Source organism: Poecile atricapillus, chromosome 1, assembly GCF_030490865.1.
Source record: "Poecile atricapillus isolate bPoeAtr1 chromosome 1, bPoeAtr1.hap1, whole genome shotgun sequence".
Lineage (NCBI taxonomy): Eukaryota > Metazoa > Chordata > Aves > Passeriformes > Paridae > Poecile > Poecile atricapillus.
In genome coordinates, this window is record NC_081249.1 from 69,076,278 (window position 1) to 69,098,839 (window position 22,562).

Here is a 22,562-nt window from a genome sequence, read left to right on the forward strand (position 1 = left end):
GCCAAGCTTGTCACTAGCACAATCTCATGTATTGCCATACACTTCAAAGTTGCTACATATGTTTACACAGTAGAGAATTAGGCCAGATACAGTCAAAATGTTTCATTATTAGTCAGGTCAGACAATAAATAAGATCTGTTTGCAAGGTACTGCAATTTGTGTCTAATGACTGGAAGAATTGGTATACAAAGTAATTATCAAAACTGGAAAACAATTGTCTCCTAGATGTGCAAAACCTCATTGAAAATTTGAACTTCAAAAGAGAAAAAAGAATGTCAGGTGTAAAAAAAAAGAAAAATCTTCTTCCCGTCTTCCATAACAATTAACTACCAGTCTATGGACCCAACAAACCAGCCAGTCTTCCACCCATCTAGAGTATATCCCCAGCAGCATACAAGGATTATGCTGCATCAAGCTGTATTAAACAGGTCTCGTGTGCTATACCCACCCTCAAACTGAACCTCTATGTGCTACCCCTGTGGTGAAGCTGCTGATGTATCAGGCATCATCTCTTTACCAGTCTCCATGTCTGCTCATAGCTGGAAGCCAGCAGCCAGGCAGGAAAAGCAACAAGATGTATGCCAGTAAACTACAACTCTTATTTCTACCAGGAGTAAGGGAATACGCTTCATGCCTACTACGTCCTTCTCACACATACCAGGAGTTTTGGCATATTTTATAAAGGACATTCCTTTGCCCCAAGACCCTGAACATTTCTGACACCTACCAACCACTCTGAATTTCCTCCTCAGTGACCTTGCTGACTTTTAGCACACCAATTTGCTAAGTTACCATCCTTTTTGCATTGCTCGTAACACGTTGTCAAAAAGATAAGAAATATGATCGTATATACAGCATCTAACTAATATGCAAGTGTTCTAAATAATTTGCCTAAACTGTCAGTCACAAAGTAGGACAAACCTTTACAGCCAAGTCTCAAAAAATTCTGATTAATTATTTCCCCTCTGCATTTTAAGTGACGAGTCTACCGCACATATCTGCAAGTGACCTATTATTTCCCACAAGACAATCACAGCCCAAAGGAAGTCCCCAAAGATAAAGCATGCATGGGATGTCAGTGCAGCTCTTTCAGAATTAGAATGAACACCCCAGACTGAGATTTTTCTAACTATGAAATAGGTGAGCTTTCACAATTTTACCCAAGTTTGTTTCCCTTACATTCCCAGAAGTCCCTACTCAGTGCTGAGATGTGGTACATGAACTTCTGGAAAGATGAGCCTTCCCTCGCGGGAAGTTAGGTGTGGGATCAGAAGATGATTTATAACAGACACCCAGTTTCAATTTCAATACAACTGTTTGTTTCTTATGAAATGACTAATACTAATCACCTAAAGCCAGTTGACTGAAATGGGATAAGAACACTTAGATGTTTAAAAATACTTTCATTTTACAATCTCTTCTTTAGTTTCTACGTCTGACAAAGAGTACATCTGACAAGGAGGACACAGAAAGCTTGCTGAAAAATATGGATTACTGCCCTACCAGTGCAAGTCCAAAACAAAGCACAGGCTGCACATAAACTGGGTATCATATGCTACTTTACAGTTACAAGGCAGTACAATTTCTGGAGGTACCCATTAGACTTTGTGGAATTGAGTAGCTGTCTGCAAGGTGCACCTTGCATGCCTCCTGTATTAATTACTTACTATTTGCTTTCTGCTGAAGATGCTCCTTGGGGAAGACTCTTGCTCTGTTCATCAGAAGCCTTCAAAAGATACCAAAATGGGGAAAAAAAAAATAACAATTCACTCTAGGTCAATAGGAAAGCTCTTTGAGTTATAGAATATCCATTAAAATGCCAGTACAGTTTTTTCACACAAGCACCAGTCTAGATTATGTTTAAACTACCTTTTCTATTAATTTCTATTTTCTAGCATAGATTTTCTATTAATTTAATTTCCTGAGTTGCAGCTTACACTTCAGCACAAGCTTTGGGCCAGTGCAGTGCTGGGAAAACTTAACACTCTGTGAGCAGCTTTCAAACCTGGATGCAGATGAAGTTCTGGATTTTAAAAGTCAGAGAAAATGAAGTTTTCAACTCAGAGGATTAGTGACTCCAAAACACTAGAGGACTCCATCTTTAGGACAATGACCTGTTGACAGCTTAAGTGCTGTTTGCCACAGAGGGTGTAGTAAATAACACCTTCTAATTTCTCAGAATTGTTTTGATGGGGGAATTACACATGCTTTGGAAATTCTAGTGGCCATGGAAATTTTTGTATAACCTCTCTTAGGACAGTACAGAGAAAAAGCAATATTAGATTAAATACCCGTAAAATATGCTGAGAGCACAATAAATAAAGTAACCACTTACTCTGCTATCTACTGGGTACACTTTTCTTTACTCATTTGTTTAGAGTACAAGCAGTGATGAAAATTGACTATTTCTTCAAAAGAGCATTCTGAAAACTTAAGAAATAGAAATTTGTATTTTAGTATGCAGTTAAATGTTTTCTCTCTTTGCTTTATCTTACTATTTGCAGTTAGATTTCTTTACTACATATTTTTCCTGAATCTTGCTAAATAAATATTCATGCTCAAGACAGGGGTGAGAGGAGGCACATATTTGACTGATATCCCAGAAGAATGAGATTTTGGCTGTAAAAATGTGATTAGACTGATCTCTCCCCATCCAGAAAAAAAATGCATTTATAAATCAAAGTTACCATATAATTTGGTTACAGGTATTCAATGGAAAAACAATCCTCATTGTCAGTTATATACTTCCATTTATATTTAAAAAATATTGATTCTGATGGATGAAGAGGGTATCTTTCTACTCCATTATTCCAAATGACACATGACAAATTATGTTTTTCCATGGATTTTCATAGAGTATCAGAGAAGACCCTTTTCCTTCAGCACTCAGCTGTTGATCCATTTTTTTTCCTGGAAGAGATGCTATAGGAGAAGATGAAAAAAGTGCATGTCAGCATGTTAATCACGGAGTGATTGATGCTGCCATTACAAGGAAAGGTTAGACAACATCCTCAGCAGTTTTCACCACTATTTACAGCCCAGTGCCAGTCATCCAAACTAAGGACTGATCAATGCACGGACTTTAAATTAATTCAATAAGAGTCCTCTGAACGTAATGGCAAGTCTGATAGCATTCATCTATTTCCCCTCCCTCTTTGCTGAAGTCTGAAGACATCTGAAACTTATGAGACTTTAGAAGGAGATTAAGTTATTAGAGAGCATCCAAAGGAGGACAATGAAGATGGTGAAGGGTCTGGAGGGCACACAACATGAAGAGCTGCTGAGGTCACTTGGTCTGTTCAGCCTGGAGGAGACTGAGCGGAGAGCTCATTGCAGCTACAGCTTCCTCATGAGGGGAGGAGGAGGGGCAGGCACTGATCTCTGCTCTGTGGTGACCAGTGAGAGAACCCAAGGGAAAGGCCAGAAATTGTGTTAGAGGAGGTTTAGGTTGGGTATTAGGAAATGGTTCTTCACCCAGAGGGTGGTTGGGCACTGGACCGGGCTCCTCAGGGCAGTGGTCACAGTGTCAGCCTGGCAGAGCTCAAGAAATGTTTGAAAAACGGTCTCAGGCACATGGTGTGACTCTTGGGGATGGTGCTGTGCAGGGCCAGGAGTTGGACTCAATGATCCTTGTGGGTCCCTTCAAACTTGACATATTCTGTGTCTCATGGTCATATTACCAAAGACAACTTGCTCTGGCTCCCTTCACACATCCTTTCTCCTACTGGCATCAGCCACTACAAAACCCACCCAAGAAAGCAGACAAAAATTCGGTAGCCAAAATAACAAACAAGGAAAGAATTTAAATTAGCACCTCTACAATTTCTTCTGTGAAACAGTTTCACAGAATTCTTGCATACTGCATTGTCAACATGACTTCATGTACTTTTACTGGAAATGTTATGAATTCTGGATTGTGGGTACACTACTAATGGAAGCACTATTGTGATGTGAACCTAAAAAGACAAAGTTTTTAAAACTTCTGTGAACGCACTTGTCTTCACGAATTACTTGAAAGTGAATATATCTATTGAATCAAAGAGCAAGCAACTGTTTCTATATACTATATTTTCTTTAATAATTGGTTGGATTTCCATATATATATTTTTTATTGTCAGCTGTAAAAAAATCACACTTAAATACTAAGAAAAAAACAATTAAGGAAATTATCTCTAATAAAATTACCTTAAGTCCAGGATTGCATCATTTATTTTCTTAATGCTAATCTATTCAATAATTAGAAGGATCAGTATTAGCTTATCAGTATTTTAATTCCTCTAAGTGATTTAACTGATATAGCATTGCACTGCTGCTTTTTATTAAAAAGTATAACAAAACTGTTCTGCATCAACAGATCTTAAGTATACCTGGGCAGTAGATGTCCCTTTCCATCTCCATTACCGATTTTATTAATATCAGTGTAATTGCTCTGAAGCAATAACCATATCAATGACCAGAGTTTTACCTGTTAAATTTCTTTCCAATATTGAACACATCATTTTCTAGTTAACTGAATACAAACCTCCTTGTTCTCTAGCCCATTTTTCCAGGTTAGTCCAAGTACTTTCTCGAATAATAGTTGTAAAACTGAACCAGCCAAGCTGCTACGTGACAAGTCATCTTTTTTGGTCATTTAAATGACCAAAACTGAGTACTACTGTGGTCTGAAAATGCTTTCCTTAGCTTTTCAAACCTGTTATGAGAAGCTCTCTTCCCATAAACAAACACTACACTAACAGAATTAGCAATGTACTACTGCTTCACTAAAGGCTTACTGGAATTGCAAACTCATTATGTGTTTTTCACTTGTAGTCTCAACCCAGCCAATCACTGCACAATTACTCAGTGTACATATTTCAGTGGTGTCTGGAGTGGGTCATGGTCATGTCAAGCATTCAGAGATCATGTAGGGTGAAAAGCACAGAGCCAGCTGCAGTTTATCTCCTTTTCACTTTATCCTGGACAATGAGTCAACAATACAGCAATGATTTGCAAAGAAAGAGCTGTCAAATAGTCTTGTAGATGAGATATTTAAAACTAAAATAAACAGAAAGGGAATCAGGTACATTCTCAACAACCATATGCAACAATCAGGTACTTCATTTGGGTGACCAGGAGGACGCATTTAAGTCATAACATAGCTATCACATGCTACGAAGTTTAAATGTTATCAGACCACACCCTTATCTTTAGCAGGTACCCTAACTTTAGCAGGTTTCCTGCTATCACTCTTTAAGCAGATCCCAACAAGTTTCCCTTTCTTCCAGTAATGCCACCAACACACAGTGTTTATTCCTCCAGTCTCTTCTAAGACAGAAGCTGACTTTTGCAAACCCTTCTGCTCTTTGTGTGGTTACATGTGACAGACTTGGTTGTATCTAGCAGCACATTCCCTTGCAACAATGCAGGACAGCCTTGCAAAATGAAAGGATTTATGCAAGAATGTGGGGGGAAAAGAACTAAAGCTTTCATGTGCATCCATGGCTAGCAGTCCAAGTGCTCCCAAGTTTGGGGCCTCCTGGGTAGCTTTTCTTTCTAGCTGACAGCCTCCTCTTCAATTTTAACTCTGATCCAGGGGTTCACCATCCTGTTCCTGGCACCATAAGGAAATGCCAGCCACTAATATTCCATTAAATCTTCAAAGTAATTTTCTTCACAGTTTCCAGTGATTCCTCCGTTTCAGGCCAGACACGCTTACTATCCTCAACGTTTCACCTTCTCCATTTAACAGGAGAACTTAACTCCTCCATCCACTTGATCAGAGTGCTGAGAGAATAGAAAAAATGTCTCCCAAACATATTTAGCAAAAGAAATCCCCATATTCTGCACCAGTTAATAGGACTCTTGGGAAAGACCTTATGTGATTTTGCATTGTAGATTATGGTGTTCTACCTATAAAGTTTAAAGCAAAGAAACTCTGCTAACTCTTCTTTTTCCTATTTACTACTATGCACTATCCATTAAGGCAGAAACACTACTCCACTTACCTTTTGCAGCAGCCCATACAAATCCCTTTATCAGACAGAATATGATAGGCCACTCTGGCTTTCCGGTTCTCACTACTCCCCACAATAAATCCCACAACATACTGCAGCCTTAAAAAACCCTTTCACAATTCTATTTTTCACGCATGAGGTGTAAGAATCACACAGAGAGAGGCCAAAGACATGCTTCTGCGTAGGGGCCTCCTCGTTTGTATGAAGCAGACCAGATTCCCACCAGTTTGTACCTAAATGTCAGTCCTAATACGTAGTTATCACAGTATGGTAGCCAAGGTGATTTATCTTAATCACGAAGGCAAAATATTACTATGTTTTGTGAGCAAAAAGGCACATTTTGACCCACTTCTTTTGAAACAGCTGAAACCATAAAGATATGTAATTTTTCAGCTGTTCCTTCATTTCAACAAGTTATGTGTTGCTGCTAAGGGCACCAGCACTTGAAAAAAGGTTCTTTGGATACAGTCTCCTAGGAAAACAGAATTTTTAGAACAGCAATTTCTTGTTTTCTGTCAATCAGGAAATGTCTGTAAGTGGTTCATACAATCTTTTTGAAACTGAGGGTTGTAAATTATGCTACAAGCACTGATAGACATCTTGATTTCAAGTTTTCACTGAACAAAGGGCCAAACAAACCCATAAAATTAATTTATTTTGCCATATCTCCTTAAGTAATTACCTGGTCATTGCCTTACCAAAATTTTGAGGTCAGTGGGAAGAAATCTCCTTGTTCTCTGTACTGACCCCCTTCCCGGAGCCAAGGAACATGGAAACACACCTTATGAAAATGTATCTCCAACTATTAACTCAACCATTGTCTTCAAAGCCCAAAGGATCTTAACAAAAAAAACAGAGGAATTAAAAAAAAAATAAAAAATTATAAGGTCTCCCTATCAAATGCTAAAATTGAGAACAATGCAATTAGGAACTTTGAATAATATTCTCCAGTCTCACCTGGCGCTGCAAATCAATGCAGCATTTGGGAACACAGGTCCAAAAGCCCAAAGTGAATTTTAAAGAAAGGTTGTAGCCTGTCTGATAGCAAGGGGCTTCAAATCCTCCATCTCTTTCAAGAGTGTGGCTCCCAGCTAGGAGGAAAATTTTCCCAAGTGAAGACAGCTTGGTTGGATTGACCACAGAGCTGCTGTGTCCTCACACAAACTTAATAACAACAGACTAGACAGCCAGCACTTCTTGTCTCTCATGGCCATGACTTTCATCTGTCCACTTCCCCTCTTAAGAGCCAAAATTGCCTTATTTGAGCCAATCAAAGAGAGCATAGAATTGTTTGGGTTGGAAAAGACCTCTAATATCATCAACTCCTACCATTAGCCCAATTTTGCCAAATCCATCCCTAAACCATGCCACCAAATACCACTTTACACATCTTTCAAACACCTTCAGGGATGGTGACTCCACCACTTCCCCAGGTTGTCTGTTCCAGTTGCTTGACAATCCTTTACAGGAAGCAACTTCTAATTTTTAGTCTAGACCTCTTCTGTTACAGCTTGAGGCCATCTCCTCTTGTCCTGTCACTTGTCACCTGGGAGAAGAGACCGACACCTACAGTCTCCTCTGTTGTAGAGTGATAAGACCCCACCCTGAGCCTCCTCTTCTCCAGGCTGAATACTCCCAGCTCCCTCAGCTGCTCCTCACCAGACTGGAGCTCCAGACCCTTCCCCAGCTCTGCTGCCCTTCTCTGGACACACTCCAGTCATTTTGTTCCTATGGAGCTTAAGCAATGCTACTTCACTGTATGTAGAAAGGTTGCCATCAATGCTCAGTTCTTGGCTACAGCAATGCATTGCTCACACCTTCATTTTACCTTCACAGAAACCAGGAACAAATTCCCTCGAATCCAGTGTATAAGCTATAAGCTGTCTCCTTTGCCATTGCCTTTTGTTGAGCAGCCATTCTGACTTTTATTGCAGTCTTACAAAAAAGCATTTCCATGTTTTTTTTCATACTTTTAACAGTAGTTCAGTGTCATGGAGTTACTTTACCTTTAAGGAAAGTTGGAGTTGCTGGGGACTACCTGGAGTCTTTCTCATGACCAATTATCGGTCATTGCTGAGAATTGACAGCAGTTTTAGCCATTGAAAAGTGAGATCAACTTGTGATCCCCACCTTAAAGTAAAAAAAACCAGAACTCTGTTGTTCTCTTTGTTGCTTGGCTGTGAAAGGTAGCAGAGCTCCGGCTGGCCTCCGGTTCCCTGCCCAGGCCATGTGGCCGGGGTGGGGGGGAGCCGGGCTGGGCCTGCCGTTCTCCCGGCCGGGAGATGGGGCCTGCGGGGGGCTTGCCCCGGGCCAGGTCGGTTCCTGGCTTGGCTGCAGGTTTTGCTGTGATGGAATTTACCAGAAAACTGCCAAGTAAAGAAGGAAAGGGGCTCTGGGCCTGCCCCATCTCCCAGCCGGGGGGCTTGCCCCGGGCCAGGTCGGGCCGGGCCGGGCCCGGCCCAATCTCTGGCTCGGCTGCAGGTTTTGCTGTAACTATATTCACTAGAAAACTGCTGAATGAAGAAAGAGAGGGGCTCTGGGCCTGCAGCAAGCAGAGACGGTGACCACGCTCTCCAGAGCAGCTATGAGGAACTTTCCATCGCAGACGGCTCCAGCTCCTGTTCAGCAGAGATCACCGAACTATCTACAAAAGCTTGGGCAAGATTTGAACTCTTTCTTATCCAGATGAGACTTGCGGATTAATCTTTTTATCCAGAGAGATAAGGAAAAGGAGAGTGATCAACATGAAAAGAGACTTTATAAACTACTAGTGGCAAGAAAGAAAAGAAACTTCAAGAAAGGTAGAGAATTAAGAAGATGCTTTAATTAAGCTGAAATATCTTTCTGTTAAAACTATGGGGATGGACAATGAAGTCCTGAATAGAACTCCTTTAATTCATGATGGAGTATGGGGAGGAATAGAGTGTTCAAAGTGTAAATTTGAGTAAAAAGTAGAGTAATTATGGTATAGTGAAGTGCTGAGAGATTTGAAGCCTTGAGAGGCAATGAGAAAACTGTTTTCTAGTGAAGCTCACAGAAACAGATGAAGAATACTTTTTGCCTTTGAATAACTTATCCTTAAAAATGCTATCCTCAAACTCATGACCTATAACACATTTCAGAGTGATGTGGAATAGGAGGGGTGGGCTCTGATAACAGCAGCTCTGAGCAGCTGATATCAGAGAAACGAGAAACTATAACAAAAATAGTTTTCTTGTGAGAAACTCCATAAATTAACAGAAAGGAACTTCTGTTTCTCTACAGAGACTGATAAAAAGACTATAAAAGGAATTAAGAATTGTTTAAACCATCAAAAATTCTAAAGTTTTTGTCTCTGTTGTCATGTGAACAAAAAAATGGTGAGCAGTGAGAAATGAAAAGGTTTTTCTAAAAGTTTATTCTGGTGTTCTTATTCTTGTAGTTTGTCAATAAACTTTCTTTATTCCTTTTAAGTTTTATGCCTGGTTTGCTCTTGTTTTAATCCATATCTCACAGCAAGAAATAAGTAATTATTTTTCCCCTTTTTGTTAATTACTGGTTCAAAACCACGACATTCAGCCATTTAAATCCATGGCAAAAGAAATCAGTGTTCCAGACTCCCAAAGGCCACCATGATTCACAGGCGAAGTATGTCTGTCTATTTCTCTAGAATTTCCTAAGAATAGTTATTATCTGCCAATTTACACACGAATCCATCACCGACAGGGAGGTCATATGCCAACAGTGTATTTCTCTGCTATCTTTAATTTAGATTTATAATAGTGTTTTTTTTCACAAATTAATACAAGTTGGCAAAATACTGGTCATACTGCAAGGAGTTTCATTTTCCATAGGAGAAAGTAGATGCCAAATTGTGATAGAATGCCAGGAGGCCATAAAAATGGAATTATAAGTCTACAGATATTCTATGGGAAGTTGACTAAATAATTTTTTTTCCCCCTGCCAGGGGGATTATAGCTGAATTGCTGCATCTGCAAAATCCAAAGTCCTTTGGTGCTATAAAATTCTTTTCTACTTGGGTCCAAGCTTTATGGTAGTTGGCTTCCCAGTCACAGAAAGTCATACATTATTTACAAATCTTTGAGTCTAAGTCTGTTATGAATACATTAACTGTTCTGTTACCTTCAGAACTCATTAGCAACAGGAACAAATCTTCTAAGGCTATTTTCCACTATATACCCCCTGCCTATGCTGAACCTGCTGTGCCACTCAAAAGTGGTGTATTTCCAATATTAGCCTTATTTTAAAGAGTGAATTGAAGAAACAAATTGACTATAGGGAAAAAAAGTCTTTAAAAATACCCCCAAAGCATGTTGACCCAGTAGGTAGATATCTAATGGGTCGTCATGAACTCTGCCTAGATGCAGAGATTTATTGTCAAAACACTGCAGACCCTTTAGCCTTGCTTCTAAGGAAATGGAGGATTACAAAATGACATTGTAGGGCATATCCTTCCTTCCTTAGCCATCCCTGAACTTCTTGACCAGTTCTAAGCAACTTTGACAGCTGGGTTCTGGGAAGAAAGAAGCCTCAGAGGCAGAAGTCCTGACAGGTCTTGTGAAAATTAGAGGCTGAGTAGGTAGAGAAGACAGAGAGGAATATTTTGCCCACCCTGGGAGGCAACAGCCTGTTGTGTGTGCCCACACACCTAACTCATGTCAGCCACAGCCTGGGCTGATGTTTACCCACCAGGCTGGGAAAATAGAGCAAACACAGCATGCTGCAGGAGCTGAGAGGGATAAGAGGACAGAGGACACAAACCCACACAAACCCAAGTTCTCCCACTGAGGCTGCTTGGTTTTTCATAACTCTTTTCACAGACAACATTGGTGAGTAGAAAACTTATGTTTTAATTTGTGAGGCAAACGTATATAATTATGAAACAGTATACTCTGCCAGGCTGGTTACAGGAAATAAGAGTAATAAGGCAGAGTCTGGTCATATGGGGCCAAATAGTATAATTAGTATTATAATTATATAATGATATACAATTATAAATAGTATAAACTGGAGTCATTCCACCAAATTCAGTGGAAAAATGGCACTCTGCCCTGGAAAAGATCACAGACCTCATGGAAACCAAGGAACACGTGTGAGAAGTGAGATCAAGATGGGATGGGGACCTCCTTTCCCTGCAGATCCCAACTGCGCAATGCCATGGTTTGTTCGTGAGCAGGCAGGATACTCTCCCTTCCTGGGCTCAGCAGCAACTCATTCAAATCCCTTGTCAGAGAGAGAGGCCACTGCCATGCTGTACTGGAGCAGCTTAGATGAGAACTGCCTGGGAATTCTTAATTGCTGTACTTTGGCTCTGCCTTTGTGTTTTGCTATGGACTGCACAGATAGGCAAGCTTTTATAACTGTAAGCACATTCTACATATATATAGATAGACATATATATACACATTTCTCCTCAATGGTAAATTCAGTCTTATGTACTGAGAAAGCAGACTGCAGTGATTTGCTTTTAGCTGGTTAAGCAGCCTGAAGTGATCCAAGAAAGAGAAATCAAGGAAAATAGAACATTATTTCACTCTTCAATCAATTTGCCTAGTTACAAGGCTCTTGCCAAACAAAAATGTAATATCTCTGCTAAAATTAGGATATTAGTTCTAATTACCAGGCACACAAAAATCTTAAAATTCTGGAGCTGAACTGATAATGTTGCTATGGAAATAAGCTTAATTACTACAGACCAGCTAACAAACTTCTCAATGCTGCTATCTTTACAAGCTACCTCCACTCCTGAAAATTTGTGGTTTTTCCTCCCCCAAAAGGGACTAAATATGCCTAGTGTTAACAGTAATTAAATTCAGACATCCCAAGTCTGAGGCTATTCTGAGAATTGCTTGACAGGGGCTAAGGCAAGAGGAACACAAAGCGCAGTGCTTCAGTGTAACCGTTCCAAACAGTCAAAACCACATTTTTGTCAATGTACTAATTCAAACACACCAGGCAATGCAAATTCCCCTTGTACATAACAATGAATGCATGCATGCTCGTCCCACGCTTTTTTTCCCCTTCTCACACAGGAGGAAAATTTATGAGAAGGAGAGCCACGCAGCAGAGGCTTTCTTCTGCACTCCCCAGACTTTGGCTACCAACCACTCCTTATGAATACGTAACTGCGCACATGGAGACACACATGGCATATGAATATGTGCATGTGAATGTATGCACATAAGACAAAGATCATTCGTTGGGAGACTCTGGTGTTTTGCTTTCCCACAGCAGGAAGCCCCTCGCTGGGGCTCAGACACTGAGGGATGGGCAGCTCGCAGGGCAGAGGAAAGGCAGCAGGGCTCGTGCTCCAATGTGACCATGACTCCACATGCTGGGCACTGTAGGGTAAGGGCTCCAGAGGGGATAAGTAGGAGATGGAGGGGGTAGAAGACAGGCAGGAGGCCCAGGTCCAATCCAAGAATTTCCTCTCAGGGGCTGAGACAGAGTTGGCCCTGCAGGTCTTCCATACCCCAACAGGAAGAACTCTGCCCCCCTGCCCCTTTCTGAAGGGACTTTCATTCCCTGGGTGTGTCTGTTCATCCTGCTTGAAAGAAGGTCATGCCTAAGCCTGGCTGGGGCAGCAACACATGATGAACATGACCCACTGGCTGCCAGCCCACAGGCAGCAAAATGCAGATGGTCAAAGTGAACTCCACAGACCCTCAACGGCTGAAAACCCATCCTTTCCAGCATTTGGAGGTAGTCTGCACATTTTTGCTGACAGAAAAAGAACTCAAATTTATCAGATAAGTTATATATCATGAAAATTTAAGCTGTCTTAATAAACAGCTGAAATCAGAAAACCCTCGAGGAGAACATTTTACAATGTTCCTTATTGGTGACCTGCAATACAAACTTGCTTACATCCAATCTGACAAATGTCACTCTGCTGACTTTAGTTTAATTGCTCCTAATTTATACTGGTCTGAAAGCAAAATAATTTGTTTAATTTCTCAAAGGATAAAACTACTTCTCAGTTCAGAAACATTAGCTTTTTAAAAGATTCTTCGTTCATATTATTTTCCAAAGATTTTCTTAAATCCATTTCAAATCAATGCATGCTTGCCAAATTGTACATAGTAATAATTCAGAGATAATTGGTCTCAAAATAACTTTACCAAAAATTGAAGCAAAAATGCCTCTAAAATTCTGACACTCTGAAACCTCATTTAGATCATAGAAAATATTTTCAAATTGGTTCACAGTTGAGGAAACATGTTTGCTAGTTAATACATATTTTTTCCTTGGTGAAGCCATAGGAGGTACATCATTTCTTGGATTCACAGAACTTAAGCCTGGAGGAATGAACCAATTATCTGGTCTGACCTCTGTATATGAGGAGTTATTAAATTTCATTCATTAGCTCCTTTATAGAGCCATAGAAGTGGTGACTTACTTCCAGTTGGAATTTCAATGGTATCAGCTTTCAACTATTAGTCCTTGACAGTCCTTTCTTCACCAGTTTTTTATCCTCACTATCCTTTTGTGGCCAAGTTTATATATGACATCAAGCCACCTCTCAGTCTTTCTTTGAGGTGTTCAGTGCCTGTAACTATGTTCTCTTATTTCCATTATTCCTTTCTGCACCTTCTTCAGTTTTTGATGTTCTTTTTAAAACAAGGATATAAATTGAAGGATATAAATATAAAAAGAAAAGCAAAAAACATCTGTTTTGTTCTACCCTGTGGTTTGTATACCCAGAGACTAAAATAGGCATTTGGCTATAACCTCATTAGAATGCTTCAGCTTTCCACCAAATATTTGAAGAGAGCAAAAGCAGCATCCCATAGAACTTGTTTTTGTAGCCAGGTGGATTGCTTCAGGCTAGCTGGCCTCATTAAACATAAGCAATGTCTCTTCCTCTAGCTTAGGCTTCCTAAAGGATACTCAGTGTCTATCGGATGCAGAGGATAAGTTCTGCTGGAGCAAATGCTGAGTATCCCATACAGATACGCAATCTGTGTGATATGAAACAGACTCTGGAAATACATCTGCAGCATTTAACTCCCTATTGTTTTTAGCAGCACAATTGTTGACCTCAGTGAGTCAAAAGCAAGCACTGCTTAAAGAGTCCAGCAGTGTCAGCAGGCACCTGCACTTCGAGATTTGCTTCTCAGCAGCAAATCCCCTCATTTGGTCCAGAGAGGCAGCATGCACTCTATGTGAAAGGAAGAAACACAGCTGATGTGCCCTTCATTACTTCAGCTGTTGCTCCTGGAACAAGTCCTCAGGTCACACACGGCACCCTGCACGTTGCTGCCTGAGGAGAGATGACCAGGAGAAAGATAGATGGTGCACCAGCACATCAAGTGCCAGAAGAGGCAGAAGGTAGGTTTAAACCAGACTGGCTGTGATGCAGAAATGTTCAGGTTAATTGTTCATAAGCTACTTCTGGACTCTCCTCAGACACCCATTAGCTAATTTATTATTAGCGCACTGATGCAGCTCTGCAGCTGGGGACTTCCAGTAGATCTGTGGCAGCAACTGTGGGAAGGCCCAGCCCTCTCACAGGTCTCACAGGAAATATGCCCCAGTAAATAAGGGGCAGGAAAACCCATCCCTGAAGGAAGCAAATACCTCCTGATCTGTCCCCCCAGGGCTAGCTGGGAGACAGTCTGTACTGTATTCTCCAAATGTTTCCACTCACATGGCTGTAAAGAAAAGAGGAGCCAGACACTTTTCTAATAAACTGAGCCAAAGACTGACTCCTCCCTGCCAGACGTACATAAAGCAATCTCCACAGTCTGCAGGTGCACAGGTAAGTCTTGGCCCAGGTGCATGACATGCACACAAGCTCTTGGCACAGGGCACAGGTGGCAAGGCTGGTCAGGAAGAGACATGAAGACCATGCTCCATCCCCACCAGCAGCCATTCTGTCCCATGCCACAGTCCTCAGATTTTTGCAGAATAAACTCTGCCAGCACAGGTAAGGGCCCCCCCAACCCACACACCAATTAATTTTGAGTAACCCCCTGCAGCTAGAAGCACATGATGTACCTTCCCAGCAAGAAATCAGTCAGGTTCGAGCCCTGCATGCCTCTTTCGGATTTGTTTCTGCTAACACTGCCAGCCAGCCCTCAACCTCTCACAGAGACCACCTCTACGCCCCTGTTCCCACAAGAGCAGCAGCCACCCAGGCTCTGCAGTCAGGCTGGGAGTCCTTGCCCTCTCTGGAGGTGCAGCAGTTCCACTTGCTCCCTTCTCCTTAAAACAGACGTGTGGCACCGCTCCCCGTGCATCCCGAGTGCAGTCCCTGGGGACAGCACAGCTTCTTGCACAGCGCCTCTCGCGCGAGTGGTGTCTCTGCTTCCCCTGGGCACTCTCCTCCAACCTACTTGTGCTTTCCCAGGGAAAAAAAATAGTGCTGCGGTGAGGCAACTGCAAAGTAACAGAATGAATATCGGGTGGGAAGGGGATGGGGGGAGTAAAACTGTGTCTTTAACCTTATTCTTGACTTGTATTTGGCTTTGAGTGCTCCACTATGCAACTTTAATAGTTTCCCTGCAGTGGGGTTACATGGATCTGTGTAAGCACCTGCAGCGTCAGCAGACTGGAGAGGAGGCTGGAGCATGCCTGCTTGGAGACTTTTCCACAGAAAAGTTTCCAGGGCTCTGACATCCCCCCTGAGACGACAGGGCACCAATCTTCAAAGGCTCTTCTGAACTCCCTGTATGGAGCTGAGTTTATTTACTTCAAGGACATTCATCCCCTACGGCCAACAGGGAGTACAAGGGCTCGAGCTGCTACAAGAAAAAGGTCTGCTTGCCATGACCTCGCATCCCCTGAAATTCTTGGAAAGCTTTCTGAGACAGTTTGGAGCAGTGCACTGGATCAGGCGGCCAATTATAAAACTCGACTGACTTTGCAAGCACACCTGACTCCCATGGAGACTGACAGCAAGGCTCGTAGGATTTGTGCTATGTACAAACATCAGCTGCTTCTCAAATGATCACTAATATAATTTCCCCAAAATTTGTAGCACACTGAACCCCCTGCTGTGCAAACATGATCAGGCCATCACATTTGAAGTTCCATATGATTCCCACCTTTACAGGGACGCATCTTAAAAATCCCTTTAAATGCCAACATTTCTTTTTCCACTTTCCTCCCTCAAAAATATTGTTTAGTATCAGATCTAAGAGATATCATTTAGAGTCTGTAACACCCCTAAAATCAGGTTGTCATCTTTGGACACCAGCCATGTGTATTTCTCATCTAGAAAGGCAAATGTTTGACTAAGGTCTAGCACATAAATCCAGGAAACTGTGTAATGAAAACTATTTTACAATCTTATCTATGGGTGCTGCTTCCTATATACTTTATAGTTGACATATTTATAATACAAGGGGGATGTAAAATATATTCACCTAGATAGTTAGTAGTCAGTCAGTCAAAAAAGGACCAGCACAGTGTAAGTCCATAGCAGATTTTAGCGTCTGCCTGTTCCAGAGAACAATAGCTGGCTGGCTGGCTCTGCAAGTAATGGATTACAAATGCACACACACAAAACACAGACACCTGTGCAAAATGAGTGGTCTCGTTCTCTAAGAAAATGTGGGCATTCCCTTAGGCTGATTTTTTCCCTCTATCTACTTGCAAGGCCAGTACTGAGGAGAATATGTGGTATTGGAAACTATTACATTCCGAATGACTGATGTAATTGCATTTGAATCTTACCACAACCTCTACATATCCCCAAACCAAATTTAACCGAATGGGCTGCTATTCTATTCACCTGCAAAGACGCTTCCCAGATGAATTTGCAAGTCCTTTAAAGTGAGCATCATTTCATGATTCCCTGATTGCCACCCAGATCAGACTCATCACAGCACTTTCATTTCGGCCCAGTCAAACAGCAAGATAGCATTTGCAAATGTTGTTAATGGTATTGCAATACCCTATACGAAGAAGAGTCAAATGCAATATGCCAGAACTCACCCCAGCCTGACAAATAACACTAGCTAACTGCAGCAAAACTGACATGTCATCTAAGTGCAAAGTACTTTCAAAAGTATTTTATTTAGGCACACAGTGCAGTGGCTCAGAAGCAGCAATCAGCAGTAGGACAGTTGCCAGCTCAGACTCTGGTAGCTGAGTTGGGATCTATGGACGTGGCTGAGGAGCCTGCATGAGCAGCACAGAGCACTGCTGCTCACAACTGGGGCAGCTGCCTTGGAAAGGAAAGAGACAGAGCTCAGATGGAGATGGAAGCATGCCCCACCTGGCCTGGGCCCACAGCCCCTGGAGGCAATACAGTTGGAGCAGAGAGAATGGGCACTTGGTCAGTTTTGACTAGTGGTGATACAGAACCTGAACAATTATGGGATGGAATTAATGGCTCCCCACAGCCACTCTGAAATCCGGGATGGATGTACCATGTCCAAAGCACGTGTGCAGCCACTCCTGAGTGCTGCAATGGCAACAGCTTTCCAGGAACCGAGGCCACATAAGACCAGCTGTGAGCACTCAGGGTGCTCTGAACAACAAAGTAGAAGAGGATATGCCTGGGTAAACCAAGACACATGGAGTACTTGACTAGCCCCTAGAACTCTTTCCTTCTTTATAAAGCATAGAGTGTCTCAAAGAACAGGCTGCTGCATTTTTTTTAAAATTCAGTCCTTGTCTGCAGTATTACTTGAAAGACCTTCTTGATGAGTGAGGAGTAAGAGGAATGATGGCAACCATAACAGTGACTTCTGCTTGAGGGAAAGAAGTAATTTTGATCAAATGGGTTAAAACTGTTTTTCAGCAATGTTAACCTCTATCTTGTAGGGATGCCATATAAATAGCTGGAAGAAAAGATATGCTTATTAATGATCAAAACTTTCCAGGCTTTCAATTAAGGATAGAAAGAAAATGCTGGGTAGTCACATCTGTGCACTCTGAAAGATTCCAGAGATAGGAGAAATGATAGGACATTTCCAATATTTTTTGGATAAAGAAATTGAGCACACGAAAACTAAAAATCTTTCAAGTGACTTTGAACACTCCTGATGAAACAAAAGCAAGTACAAGTCAAGCTTGAATGATTTCTGTGTATGCACCTTACATTTTCTTTTTGCTTCTGGAGTTTCCTCAAAGAGTTTTGTTGGTTTTTTTGCAGATATCAGAAATACAAATAAAGAAAGAAATTAGGAAGAAATCTAACAAATATTGTCATCAGTCTTTTCAAAACCAGATGACAAACTCCATTGCTGGATCACTGCTTTCACTACAAATGCTTCATTCCAGGAGCTCACACCTTTCCGTTATTCAAATGACAGCTAAGTTGCTAGGAGAGGATGGATGTCCAATGCACATTTTGTTTTCTTTACACACTTCTTTTCCAGAAGCTGCTCTGATACAGCAGATATTGACCCAGAGGTACACGGCCAGAGCTGTGTCCCCATTCCTCCTCTCTGCCTTGCAAGGTCTCCCGAGACCCTCAGCACAGGGACACTGGACTGTGTACTTTGCACAGAACCCCTCCTTCAGGACCCTTAGGTACCACCACTGCACATGAGCAGAACATTCACTGTCATCCTTTGATTACTCAGGACAAGACCTTTTACCCTTCCAGGATGTAAATTACCAGCTGTCAAGTGGCTACAGTGGCACTCAGCTCCACATGAAGAAGCAGCACTATAGAAATGTTAATCAATTCTAATCCATACCAGATCCTGTGTCTGAAATGAGCTGCTGGCAGCAAAATGGCAGCAGCAGAGCTGAGGTTCTCCAGCAAACAGAGTACAAATGGAAAGCCACTGGTCCCAAAATATCCCTCACATTTGAAAGCAAGCTAGCTGGAGTGACACTGGGGTGCTCTGGAATAGCAGGTACAAGCCTGAACCAGCTGGCAAAGAGAATGGGTTTTGATTTCCACTGCTATGCACACAATTATTTTCATCAAACATGATCCCATGTGCTTCTGCGCTGTCCCTGTACTGCTGGGACCCTCAGCATTGGCCCCAGGGCAGCATCTCCCATGGCAACTCATTCCAAACCTATGGAAAACAGACCATGTGGTACCTAGGTGGGTTTGAACCCCTAAAAGCACTAATGACTGTTTCATTTCAAGAAGGGGAGAAGACAGGCCGAGAAGAAAGGTTCATTATTCAGAGGAGGAAACGTGACGTGGCACAAAACTGAATGACAGAAATACATAGCCAATAAGATGCATATTTTAAAAATAAGCTATTGCTAGCAGAACAAGTCCAAACAGAATACAGGGAAGGAACACAGAGCAATCAGACACTCTCAGTACACTCCATAAAGTACACTGATAGACAATAAACCTGTCTGAACCAATACAACAAATTGGATTTGGCTTCCTGCATCTTTTATGGACCACCAGCTGCCATCTGTATGTTTCCATATTCATCTATCATTATCTCATACTTATTATAATTGTCACAAGCTTCTTGAGAACACCCCTCACAGTGATCCCACTCTGTCTTCCACATAAAAATCAGTGTCAAAATCGGAGTCCCAATGGACTGAGTCTTTGTTATTTCTAATTCTGGGGACAGAATCTTTTTTTTTGTGACATACAAGTTAAAAAGCGAATGACTTTGGTACTAAAATGTTCAAGAAATAATATTTTACTGCAGTATTTGGGAGAATAAAATATTTTAATAGCGCAAAAATATGGCTTGATTTTTCCTTTTACTTGTATTTTTTGGTATAATAATTACCCTATTTTAACCTCTCCAAAATCCTAAACAAAACTATATTCTTTTATTTTGAACCTGCGGGGGTATCCTGGTCCAGTTACAAAATATTTTTGAACGTTCTATAAAATTAAAAATTCATCCAGACTTAAGATGAATTTGGCCCATCAGCATTTCTGAGGGGAAAAAAAAAAAAAAGAAAAAAAAATAAACCAAACACCACACCAGAAACATGTTGGTCAGCTTCTGAAAATACGTGTATTTAGAAAGTCCCAGCTGGGCTGGCAGGAGGCATGAAATATTGAATGGTTTTAAAAGAGAATAAACCTAATGATCTTTCTGTGTATTCATATTAAAAGATCCTGGACTTTTTGCCTTTCTTACTTCAAAAACAGAGACATATAGATAGACAAATTTGGATTACTTACAAGCTGACACTGAAATTTCAGTTCATAGCTATGTAATACAGTAGGATGCTCTAGCATCAGAAATCTTTAACAAGCCAGTATTAGCTGTGAAGTGTTACTAATTCTGAATTCCTGGTGGTTTGCCACTTTAAATTAGGTATCTGATGAGATCAGATGAGGGGTGACTTTTTTTTTTATTGTTCGCTCACTCTTGCACATTTATGAAAGTAATTTTCTAATTCTCTAAAAGATCCCAGGTAAAACACTGTAGAAATTGATTAAACAAAATATTACAGTAAAATACAAAGAGACACAGTATTGTATCTTCTGATAAATAGCTCTCTTATTAATTGTGCATCCCAAACAGAAATTAATGCAAATCAATATTTTTCTGTAAGATATAATTTCATTCATTCCAGTGACCTGTACCATGGAAATAATCATCAATATTTTACCCTGACACCCAGACATCCATTACAGGATCCCATCCAGGCACTCTTCTTCTAAGCAAGGAGCTCAGTTCTCCTGAATCAATTAATCTCTGTTTACTTACGTGTTTCCCCATCTATAGCAGCAATGATTTAGTAAATCCCTTCTAAAACTAAATTTCAACATTAAACATAGAACTTTGACATGTGAGCTGGCAGAATTCATCAGTGACATACGGATATTCCCCAGCTACAGGAAACAGGAATTTATTCAGCTCAGGTTTATTGCTGGAAGTGTTTCCCTAGCACACAGGCTGCTTAGCTCTGCTGAAGTATGTGGTGTGCGCTTTACATCTCAATAATGAAATGTACTCCAAAAACAAAGAGTTCCAGTTCCAGAACACACATCAGTGGGGCTGGTCACTTTCTGAACAAAACATCTGCAGCAAAAACCTCAAGACATACTGATTTGAAAACAGTATTTCCACCCTCATGTATAAAAACACATTGAACAATGAGAAGAGGTCTAACACAGATATCAAACTACTGTTTTTGCCCTTATCCCAGGGCAAAGGTGGGTATAGCCCAAAATAAGGACTCAGCACTCTGCTGACCTGAAGTAGGAGATGAAGACTAATAAATACAGCTCATTAATTTTACCTGAACACAAAGGAGATGAGCAAAAACAGTTCTGGGGGGGAATTAAAACATCCCCAAAGAGCAACAACAAATTGCTGAATGTTATATTAGTGTTTTTCTTAAAGGACTTTTCTGCTGCAGGAGGCACAAGATTAAATAAGAGTGAAAGCTTTCACTTAAAAGACAGAAGTTTCTATCCTCCATGTGTGCAGAGGAAACCTCCCAAGAGTTCAAAAGCCCTCTTGTTTCGGCATGTCACCATCCTAAAAGAAAAGTGTGATAATCACAGCCTAGCTTAAAAAATTAGATTTTACAAATTTTGAATATCACACTTTGTGTCATGGTTGGATTCACTCTCTCTTTGGCTGTCTGTTAATCATATTTTTGATTTCTTCACCATGAGCATTAGACCATTGGCTTCTATCTTCGGTGAAAGTTGTGACACTGGTGTCTGTAGGAGGGACCACACCAAAATCTGCAGGACTTGCAAAAAACTGCAAGATCTACTCGAGTTACCACTGCTCTGGTGGAAAAAGGTCAAGTGTCATAGCCATTCACTTGCACAAGTAAACTTTCTGCTGGCTTTTCTCATTTATTTTATTTAAGAAAGCAGATTAGGTCAAAATTTGTGAAGGTGAAGAAACTGTAGACTGCTCCTTTAGCTCATCCACCATCAAAATCTGAAAGGAAATACTAAATTCTCACTACTCCTAGAACCAGGTTTCCATTTAGCTAGAATTTGTATTATCCTTTCCAAGTATACACATCGCAGCTCGATTTGATACTACCCAGTCACAAACGCCAACTTCACACTAAAATACCTCATAAGTAACTCTTCAGAAAGTCAAATATATTGAGCCACTCCAATTACCTTTAATAAAATTCTTGTGCTTTTATTTGGAACAAAAGTTTTCCACTCTGTCAAAGGAATGTGAAATATTGCAAGAATTTAACGAAGTCCCTGTAATTCAGTGGAGAAAGAGGTTCTCTTGGTTTAGAAACCCATGGTATGACCTGGAATAGCAAGTACAGACATCCAAGTGCTGTCAAAGTGAAATTAACACCAGTGTTCAAGAGGAATATGATCCAAGAAGTCCTGACCAACCCAGGTGTTTGCAGCAGCACACCATGCAACACTTGTATTTCTACTAAATGTTTCTACTAAACATTTTCTTGAGTGCTCATAATCCTTCCTCTTAAGCATTGAGAGACAGGGCTCTTCATGCATATACCTGCCTCCTGCAGTGGGAGCACAGTTCTGTGTCTCAAGGACTGGCAGTTCTCTAAGTCCTTTAGGGCCCCATTTAAGTCCTTAAGGGCTTGATTTGCTATACATCCTAACCATGCTCAGGGCAAGCTTTAGGGATTGCTATAGTTTATGGATTTCTTATGTGAGCTATGCCAGCCCTTGAGTCAAGCCCTAAGATTAAACTTCTATTT

General features: G+C 41.0%; 1 long non-coding RNA gene across 1 annotated transcript in view; it reads right to left on the reverse strand.

Annotated features, from left to right (window-relative positions):
- Window positions 1–1,681: 1,681 nt before the first annotated feature.
- Window positions 1,682–22,562, reverse strand: part of LOC131592842 (uncharacterized) — a 60,759-nt gene continuing 39,878 nt past the window's right edge. Inside the window, exon 3 of the long non-coding RNA XR_009280718.1 lies at window positions 1,682–1,726. This is a non-coding gene — a long non-coding RNA (uncharacterized LOC131592842). The remainder of the gene's footprint in view (window positions 1,727–22,562) is intronic.